The following is a 10886-nucleotide window of genomic DNA, read 5'->3' on the forward strand; positions in this document are numbered from 1 at the left end:
GGCTCAGGTCACGATCCTGGAGTCCCGGGATCGAGTCCTGCATCGGGCTCCCTGCTCAGCACGGAGTCTGCTTCTCCCTCTGACCCTCACCCCTCTCATGTGCTTTCTCTCTCTCTCTCAAATAAATAAATAAAATCTTTTTAAAAATTTATTTATTTATTTATTTGACAGAGAGAGACAGTGAGAGAGGGAGCACAAGCAGGGGGAACAGCAGAGGGAGAGGGAGAAGCAGGATCCCCGCCAAACAGGGAGGCCGATGCGGCACCCGATCCCAGGACCCTGGGATCATGACCTGAGCCGAAGGCAGACGCTTATCGACTGAGCCACCCAAGCGCCCCACAACTAGGTCCTCTTTCCCGTCCTCAGGAAAGTAATGGAATCTGCAGAGAGAGAGGAGGTCTGAATTCTGGTTTTGAATTCAGGTTTGAATTCTGGTGCTTCTGCTTCCCGATTGTAGCATCTGGAGCAAAATCACTCATTCGCTGATGCAGGAAATATTTACAGAGTGCCTGCTTTGCTTAAGGCGTTAGCCAGGTTCTGGGAAACAAAGGTAAATGAGTCACAGTTCCTGCACCCATGAAACTGACAATGGAGAGTCAGATGAGTGACGTGATGGTGAGCTCGGAGCAGCTAGGATGCAGAGGGAGGTCCTCACCAGGGAGAGCACGGGCAGAGAGCCTGAAAGGTCCCTTGGAGAAGTCCTTGGGACCAACCAAGGGAAAGAAACCATTCATTCATCAAATAAACAAGGTGCCTACTGTGTGCCCGGCACCAAGCAAGCCACCAGACATACAATGGTGCCCAAGGCAGACTTGGCTTCCACACTTGGGGAACTCTACACTCCAGCGAGGGGACAATAGATATAAATTGTGGTCAAGGCAAGGAGGGAAACACAGTGTCATGAACAAGAAGACAGGGGGAGGGGATACAGATGTAGGGGCGGGGGGGCACAGGGGAGATGAGAAAGAACTTTGGGGTGTTGGACCAGAAGGAGAAGTAACACTACAAATTTATTCTATAATATCTACATACCCTATCTCTGACAAAGGGCCCGAGAATCAGTGCCATTTGCAGGAGTATGGGGTTCTCCTGTGACCTTGGTTTCCCAATACCCTTCTCTGTGACAAGAAAGACAAGAAACAGAGTTCCTTGCAGAAATGGCTGCTGATCCCGGGGCTGGTGCTGAGAAAGTACATAGTGTGCCTGGAACATCTTATTGTGACAGAGAGAGAGAGACGGAGACAGAGAAGGAGGAGGAGGAGGAGGGCAGGAAGTGGGCAAGGAAGAGCTCAGAAACGGAAGAGGACCCGGGAACCAGATGGAAAAATCGCCCGCTGGATAAATTTGGAACAATCGAAGTATTAAAATGGATAACGACTTAATGGATTATACTACATTAAAAAAATTTACATGAGTAACAAGTGCCTGCTTGCACTAAAAATAAAAACAATAAATGGGGGAGAACGGAAATCAGTAGAATGCAGTTAAGAAATGCAGAATGAAGACATCTATTTTGAAACCAAGAGAGAAATTGTTGATTCAGGCAAGAAGCATTAACGGATGCTAACGTCTTTAGGTGGCTGTTCGTTGGAGAACGGGATTCTGGAGAAGGGTCTCAAATGTGTCTCCACAGTCTGTTTGTACGTTACAAAGACGAAAAGGGTCACCTGAGGGTAGAGAAGCCTGGCGCACGTGACCTCAACCAAAGGGATCACAGTTCACATGGCCAGTGATGGAATGAATTGATGTCCTCTGTCTCCTGCCTTGAGGGAGCGATGACAGAGTAGTCTTCCTACAGCTTCCCTGCCAAAAACGTGCAACGGGGAATTTAATCACAAGAAAAACACGACAGGACGCTCTGTGGTATTGGGATTTATAATAACACATACAGATTTCATTTTTGTTCCCATTTCTGGCCCCAAGTTCCGAAAACCCTGGGAACCTCCCAACCAATGAGAACAATGGGAGCATCTGTTGTGGGATTTGGTCTGTTGTCATGGGTTCCTGAAACCAGCTCCAGAACCAGGTGACAAGAGCCCCCTGTCACCCACACCCGACTTTATGTTAATAAGGTTATGTTAATGCGAGCCTTTAAGGACGGGCAGGTGGCCCCGGGAATCCACCTCATGATTGGAGGGTCGGAACTTTCAGCCCCACCTCCCAGCCTCCAGGGAGGAGAGAGGAGCTGAAGATCGAGCTCAGTCACCAATGATTGATGATGACTTGGTCACTCTGGCTGTTAAGAGTTGTAGCCTTGGGCGCCTGGGTGGCTCAGATGGTTAAGCGTCTGCCTTCGGCTCAGGTCATGATCCCAGGGTCCTGGGATCGAGTCCCGCATCAGGCTCTCTGCTCCTTGGGAGCCTGCTTGTCCCTCTGCCTCTCTCCCTGTTTCTCATGAATAAATAAATAAAATCTTTAAAAAAAAAAAAAGAGTTGTAGCCTTTTGTCCTAAAATCTTAGTAAGGACACTGTTTTCTTGAGTTCTGTGAGTTGCTCTAGCAAATCAGTCGAACCTGGGGAGGAAGTCGTGGGAGCTTCTGCTTATAGAGACGGTCAGGTGGAAGCATGGGGGTCTCAAGCGTGTGGGGGTGGGGACAGCCCTGTGGGACGGAGCCCCTTCCTTCACCTGTAGGATCCCACGCTACCTCCACGTGGAGCGTGGAATGGAGTCGTGGAGCGTGGAATGGAGTCGTGGGGCGCTCAGCTGGTGTCACAGAAACCCACATACCTGGTGTTGGGAGCAAAGCAGTGAAGGAGGACAGGTACGCAGGAAGGGAGCTTGTCCTTTACACATTCTATAAAACGACTGACTGTCCTCCAAAATATCCACGTCCCAGGGGCACCAGGGGCACCCGGCAGGCTCCGTCGGTGGAGTGTGTGACTCTTGAGCTCGGGGTTGTGAGTTCGAGCCCCGCCTTGGGTGTAGAGGTGACTTTAAGTGAAAAATCAAGGGGTGCCTGGGTGGCTCAGTTGTTAAGCGTCTGCCTTTGGCTCAGGTCATGATCCTGGGGTCCTGGGATCGAGCCCCGACTCGGGCTCCCTGCTCACCAGGAAACCTGCTTCCCCCTCTCACACTCCCCCTGCCTGTGTTCCCTCTCTCGCTATGTCTCTCTCTGTCAAATAAATAAACAAAATCTTAAAAAAAAAAAAAAAAGAAAAATCAACTTAAAAAAAAAAATTTTTTTTAAAGCATTCCACATGTTAAGATACCCTGGGGTGAATTCAGTGATCAGTTCTGGAGTGTCTATGTAAACTCTTATAAAAACAAAATTCAACCAAGTACATTTGAAGATGTCATTGATTTTTTAATTTTTTTTTAAATAATCTCTGCCCAGCGTGGGGCTCAAACTCACCACCTGGGGATCAAGAGTTGCATGCACGGGGCCCCTGTGTGGCTCAGTTGGTGAAGCGTCTGCCTTTGGCTCAGGTCATGATCTCAGGGTCCTGGGATCAAGTCCCACATTGGGCTCCCTGCTCAGTGGGGAGCCTGCCACTCCCCCTGCTTGTGCTCTCTCTCTCTCTGTCAAATAATCTAAAAAGAAAAAAAGAGTCGCACACTCCACCGACTGAACCAGCCACGCACCCCTCTCCTTGGCTTTATTAAACGATTCATGAATGGGACAGGAGCACCCCATCTAGCAGGGAAGAGAGACTCTCTCTGAGCGGTTGTAGAAAAATGGAAGGTTCTTATGGGAGGGTGGGGCCAGAAGGTTATTAGTTAAAGAAAAGGATTGTTCCAGGCGGGTCAGCTTTCTAGGGGAGAAGCCAGTTGTCTTATCTTGCGCATGGCCTCATCCTTCCTAGGGCGATGGGGACAGCCCTGGTGACCCACTCTAGTGCAGACCGAAAACGCCCTAGCTGACGGCTAGGCTACATTTCTGGGGGAGGTTGAACTGCAGTGAGATGGTGTATGGAGCCCTGCTTTGGGGCCTCTGATGTCTTTTTTTTTTTTTTAACACATTTGACAAACTTTTGCTGGCACTGAAAATAGGCCAGCCAGCTGAACCTTCCCAGCCCTCCCGCCCTTACAGACCGTGGGAAATTCCTTCTCTGCACGTGAGTGATGTGAATCAAACCAGGCCTCAAAACAACAACAACAACAACAACAACAAAAACACCTGATTTTCTCTCGTTATCATGGTAGAAGATTTGAGAAGAAAAGCGTAAAAAGCCCGAGGAAAACAAATCCCACTGGCAGATTTCCTTTCAGTACTTTTCCTACGCATCCCCCTTTTCCCAAGTCACTTCCAATCGGTGTCCAAAAAAATGCAAGTTAATTTTCATTTTGGCCGCAAACCAAGAACAGAAAGGTTAAGTGTACTGAATTAGTTTTTCAAGCCAAAGTTAAAGGCTCTGAGGATGATGTCTCCAAGGGTCCTAATCCCTGTTTTTTTCCATTAGCAGGTGTGAGCCCAGGCCTGGAAGAGGCCTCCGAGCCGCTTTCTCTCCCCTCGGCTTCCTGCTTTTACCATTTTTTTTTTCTTTCTACAAACCCGAGTGCTGCCTTCACTGGATAGCAAATCCATCAGAACAGAGACTATTACGATGGAAAACAAGGCTGCCTCACCCCTTCCCACCCTGTCCCACCTGGCTCCACCCCTGCGGCCCAGAAGCAAGCCCTGGTAAAGGTTTCTGTTTCTATTTCTTGCGGAAATTATTTCCAAAATCCTAGCTAAAATGTGCATCCTTCGATTTCCTTCTATATCATCTGTAGTGAATATTGACTTTGCCACACAAAACTTGAGGCATTTAAGTAGGTCCGCTTTCTCTCCCACTCTTCCCAAGGATGAGTCTTTGTATAAATATTTTTGGGTTTTTCTTAAAGATTTTTTAATTTAGGGGCTCCTGGGTGGCTCAGTCAGTTAAGCGTCTGCCTTCGGCTCAGGTCATGATCCTGGGGTCTGGGATTGAGTCCCGGCATCGGGCTCCCTGCTCAGCTGGGAGACAGCTTCTCCCTCTGCTCCTCCCCCTGCTTGTGCTCTCTTTCTCTCTCTTTCCGTGTCAAATAAATAAATAAAATATTTAAAAAATAATAATAAAAAATAAAATAAAATAAAATCTTGAGAAAAAAGGGGGAAAAAACTTTCTTCTTCAGTTTTGGAATTTCCCTAGAGATTCTAATTGTTTTTCTTTCTTCTTGTATTCTTTACCTATATCATATCTTTATTTATTTTTAAATTTTTAAAAAAGTTTTGTTTAGGGCGCCTGGGTGGCTCAGATGGTTAAGCGTCTGCCTTCGGCTCAGGTCATGATCCCAGGGTCCTGGGATCAAGCCCCGCATCGGGCTCCCTGCTCGGCAGGAAGCCTGCTTCTCCCTCTCCCGCTCCCCCTGCTTGTGTTCCTGCTCTCGCTATGTCTCTCTCTGTCAAATAAACAAATAAATAAATAAAAATCTAAAAGAAAAAAAAAGATTTAAAAAATAAATAAAATAAAAAGTTTTGTTTATTTTTATTTTTTTTAAAAGATTTTATTTATTTATTTGAGAGAGAGAGAATGAGAGAGAGAGCGAGTACATGAGAGGGGGGAGGGTCAGAGAGAGAGGCAGACTCCCTGCTGAGCAGGGAGCCCGACGTGGGACTCGATCCCGGGACTCCAGGATCATGACCTGAGCCGAAGGCAGTCGCTTAACCAACTGAGCCACCCAGGCGCCCAAAAGTTTTGTTTATTTAAGTCATCTCTACACCCAACGTGGGGCTCGAACTCACAACCCCTAGATCGAGTCACACGCTCCACCGAGCGAGCCAGCCAGGTGCCCCTGTTGACTTTTTTCCAAGTTACAATTCATGACATTTAGTCAATTCAAGCCCCATTTTGCCTCCTCTTCCAATGAGAACTCATTACTGCTCAGTTTTCATCAAGGCCCTCATCCGAGTTAGAGCTGCTGTTTCCTGAATATCCTGTTGTCTTTTTTCTTTTCTTTTTTTTTTTTTTTTAAGATTTTATTTATTTATTTGACAGAGAGAGACACAGCGAGAGCAGGAACACAAGCAGGGGGAGTGGGAGAGGGAGAAGCAGGCTTCCTGCCGAGCAGGGACCCCGATGTGGGACTCGATCCCAGGACCCTGGGATCATGACCTGAGCCGAAGGCAGACGCTTAACGACTGAGCCACCCAGGCGCCCCCTGTTGTCTTTTTTCTGATGTATCCCCACATTTGGGGGAACATAGCCGCAGTTTTCTAGGGAAGGGTGGGTAGAGGCCCACTTCGCAAGTCAGCACTGGTCTTTATTCTGTCCTTACACTTGGGGATCGTTGGGCTCCATATAGAATGCTGGATAGAGATTCTTCTCTCTCAAATGGTAGCCCGGAAACAGGGGTGTATGAGCACCTGCTCCGGGGGTCCCCAATAGACCAGGTTCGGCCCCTCACCGCTGACAAAATCCAAAGGCAGAGAGAAGAGCGGTGGGGAAACAAGAAAAGATTTATTTCAGTGAGGCCGGCACCGGGAAGACAGTGGACCAGCGTCTCAAACACTGTCTCCCAAGTGCTGAAAATACTTGTAGGGTTAGGTGAGGAAAATGTGGGGCCGGGGTCGGAGTGTGCACGTGGCAGTGAAGGTCAAGGTCGATCACTATCTTGGGGTCACTCATGGGTGGGGTCTTGCTGGCTCAGGGCAGTCCTTATCCCTTGAAGGGTAATTTCGCTTCCCTTCAAGGGTTGCCTTGCTCGCAGGGTCTTTTGCCCCAAATTAAAAGGTGGGCTGGAAAGGAGAACGCAATCAGCTAGGAAGTTCGAGGTCAACGTGGAGGTGGTTGAGGCCCTCATTCCAAAACTGCAGGCATTTCTTTCTTCAATCTTCTAAGATTCAGCGCGATTGCTAAAAAATCTAGTTGTTTTGGTTCTTGTTCCTTTGGAGAGGAATTGTTTTTTTCTCTCTTTAGAAACTCTTAATATTAGCCCCTTTAGGGCGCCTGGGTGGCTCAGTTGGTTAAGCGACTGCCTTCGGCTCGGGTCATGATCCTGGAGTCCCTGGATCGAGTCCCGCATCGGGCTCCCTGCTCGGCGGGGAGTCTGCTTCTCCCTCGGACCCTCCTCCCTCTCATTCTCTCTCTCTCTCAAATAAATAAATAAAATCTTTTAAAAAAAAAATATCAGCCCCTTTAGTCTTGATGTTGTGAAATTTCATGAGGAAGTCTCTACATGCAGATAATTTTTTTCTTCATTATCTCTTTTTTTGGTGCAAAAAGATGATTTTTTGACAGAGAGAGACACAGCGAGAGAAGGAACACAAGCAGGGGGAGTGGGAGAGGGAGAAGCAGGCCTCCCACTGAGGAGGGAGCCCAGTGCGGGGCTCGATCCCAGGACCCTGGGATCATGACCTGAGCCGAAGGCAGACTCAACCGATTGAGCCACCCAGATGCCCCTAGAGTTTTTTCCTTAACCTTTTTTTTTTTTTTTTTAAGATTTTATTTTTAAGTAATCTCTACACCCAACGTGGGGCTCGAACTTAAAACGCCCAGATCAAGAGTCACACTCTCCACTGGCTGAGCCAACAGGTGCTCCATAAAAATACAACGTTTAATAGAAGGATTAAAAAACAGAGTTGAGGGGCCCTTGGCTGGCTCAGTGAGTGGAGCACGTGACTCTTGATCTCCAGGTCATGGGTTTGAGACACGTTTTGGGTGTAGAGATTACTAAAAAAAAAAATAAGCTGTTTTTGCAACTACATTTTTAGCCACTGAGAAATATTTGTTTTCTGATTGTTCCTTTTTCATATAGCACCCTCTTCTTGTGTTATGGATGTTTATGAGGGGTTCTCTCTGTACTCTGCATCGTAGTCATACCTCGCAGTTATTGTGGGTTCAGTTCCAAACCACAGCAATAAAGCAAGTCGAATGAGTATTTTGGTTTCCCAGTGCGTATAAAAGTTATGTTTCCATGATACTATAGTCTATTAAGTGTGCAATAGCTAGGACCTAACAGCTTATATGGCTTTAAAAATGCTGGGGCAAAATAAATAAATAAATAAAATGCTGGGGCACCTGGCTGGCTCAGTCCGTGGAGTGTGTGACTCTTGGTCTCCAGGTTATGAGTTCAAGCCCCATGCTGGGCATGGAGATTACTCAAAAAAAAAAAAAAAAAAAGGAAAGCTAATCATCATCTGAACTTTCAGCAAGTCATAATCACTGATCCTAGGTCACCACAATAAATATAAATATAGTGAAAAAATTTGAAATATTGTGTGAATTCCCAAAATGTGACATAGAGTCACAAAGTGAGCAAATGCTGTTGGAAAAACGGTGCCGACAGACGCAAGAGAGTGAAACAGAGTCAATGAGTTATGCATGTGTCTCTGTTTCCTCCAGTCCCCATCTTCTTGTTTGTCTTTCTTTGCATGCTCCTGGTTCTCGTATGCGTGGTGATCATTGGTAATATTTCATAAAGAACTACCAAGGTATCCTGGGTTTCCTCTGCTGGTACGTAAATTATGATATTTTTCCTCTAGGGTTCTCTCTGGTTGGAAATTCTGCCTAGGAAATCTTCGTGGATTAGGATAGGATAAGACACATCGACTGGGGGCGCCTGGGTGGCTCAGTCGATTAAGCTTCTGCCTTTGGCTCAGGTCATGATCCCAGGGTCCTGGGATCGAGTCCTGAGCCCCACTTTGGGCTCCCTGCTCAGCGGGGAGCCTGCTTCTCTCTCTGCTTCTCCTCCTGCTTGTGCTCTCTCTCTCTCTCTGTCAAATAAATAAATAAAATCCTAAAAAAAAAAAACAAACGACACATCCACTGAAGAGCTTCAGTTGGGGTGGAGAGGGTTGATTGATGGTCAGCTGTCAGATTGTGGATCACCCCAAAAGCTAGAATAAAAAAACATTTATTCTGGATTGCCAAGGCTTAACTTCCCTCAGACAATTGGTTCAGTTTCTTTGGGGACAAGCTGTCTGCCATTCTGTCCGAAGGAGGGAAATGCCTTCCAGGTGAGGAGCGGAAGTGGGGTCATCAGCTGGTGCTGTTGGCCTGTCTTTGCAGACCTTCACTCATTTCCAGAATTTCACTCCCACCTCTCCCGCTTTCCTTTGCCTGCTGATCGGGGAAATTGCCTCTCCTGGGCAGCCTAAGCAACTAGGCTTGACTGGCAAACCCCCTCCATCTTTGCACTGTTGCTTCTTTCTGTATTCTCTACTTTTCCTGAGGAAGGATTGGAGACAAAGGAGTATGCCTGACCCAGAGTCAGATATCTTGTTTTACTTTCTAATTGTTCCACACACCCAGTATCCAGACAGATGGAGGCCTGTGGTAATGGCTCATTCATCAAACTCAGTGGAAATCGAGGAAGTATTTACTGAACACCAGAGTTCTGTCCCAAAGACAGGGCTTGCTTGTTTATTTATTTTTTATTTTATTTATTTCTATATAATTTCAGTAATCTCTACACCCAACCTGGGGGCTCAAACTTACAACCCCAAGATCAAGAATCTCGTGCTCCACTGACTGAGCCACCCAGGCGCCCCTGCATCGTCCCTTTCTCATGTCATTTGTGTGTACCCCAATAACCCCAACCATAGCTATGAAGCACAGAACAACACGGAGACCCTCTTGTATGAAAAGGAAAGTCACACGTTTGAAGTACAATGAAACTTAAATCAGTGCCATTAAGTTACATAGATCCCGAAAATGATCAGAATTCACTCTGGGCTTTCCACCAAAGTGTCTTGGGCTTCTTCCTTTTCTCCCTGTTACAAATGTCATCCACTAGAATCCCAGATCTGTTCAGTCATTCCAGAAATATTTATCGAGTGCTCCCTGTTTGCCAGACATTGTGCTAGGCACCAAGGATAAACAGAAGAGAAGACATATGTGGTCCCCGTCCCCTCGGAGCATTTAGTTCAATCACCCAACAGATGTTTATTAAACATCCATGATGATCAAGTCGCTGCAGGGTGACAACTGAAGTCACCGGCCGGGGACACTTAGATCTTTGTCGACATGACTATTCTTGGCTTCACTGGCGTAAATAGTATTCTAAGAGACATTCACCCGGGAAGATGAATGTTGCAAATTAACTTTATTGCTTATTCCAGGAACTTCCTGAAAGACCCATCAACTCCTTAATGGAAAACATCAGCTGACTCTCGGGCACCTGGATAGCTCTGTCTGTAGGTCTGTAGAGCATGTGACTGTTGGTTTCAGGGTCGTGAGTTCAAGCCCCATGTTGGGTATAGAGCTTATTAAAAACAAAACAAAACATGGGCGCCTGGGTGGCTCAGTTTGTTAAGCAACTGCCTTCGGCTCAGGTCATGATCCCGGAGTCCTGGGATCGAGTCCCACATCGGCCTCCCGGCTCAGCAGGGAGCCTGCTTCTCTCTCTGACCCTATCCCCTCTCATGCTGTTTCTCTCTCTCTCTCTCTCTCTCTCAAATAAATAAATAAATAAAATCTTTAAAAAAAGAGAGAGAGAAAAAAAATAAAAACAAAACAAAAAAACCCCAAACCCCACAATCAATCAGGAGTGCCTTGGCTGACTCAGGGGGTAGAGCATGCAACTCTTGATCTCTTGGTCATGAGTTTAAACTTCATGTTGGGCATAGAGATTACTTAAAAAAAAATCAGCTGATTTTCAATAGAAATGTCTCTCAACTGACAATTTACACCTTAACACTGTTTGAGCCCCTCACTTTGCTATGTGAATTCTACATGATTAAACCATAACCCTTACCTACCCTAATCAACCCCTGCTCTTACCCCGGCTTGGAAAGACCTGCTTTAAACCAGACTTCAATGTCTCAATAAATTTTGTGGGTTTGCCCATCTCCCTATGAGGTGTTGTCAGACCTTTGAGGGACAAGTAGTAAACCCTGCTTTGTCTTATCAACAGGTTGTTCTAGTGATATTTGGGGGACCGGCTTTGACAAGGTGCCGGGAACATAGTGAATAAAATCCTCACG

The sequence above is a fragment of the Mirounga leonina genome, unplaced genomic scaffold, assembly GCF_011800145.1.
Source record: "Mirounga leonina isolate KUSES-001 unplaced genomic scaffold, KU_Mleo_1.0 Mir_488, whole genome shotgun sequence".
NCBI classification, from domain to species: Eukaryota; Metazoa; Chordata; class Mammalia; order Carnivora; family Phocidae; genus Mirounga; species Mirounga leonina.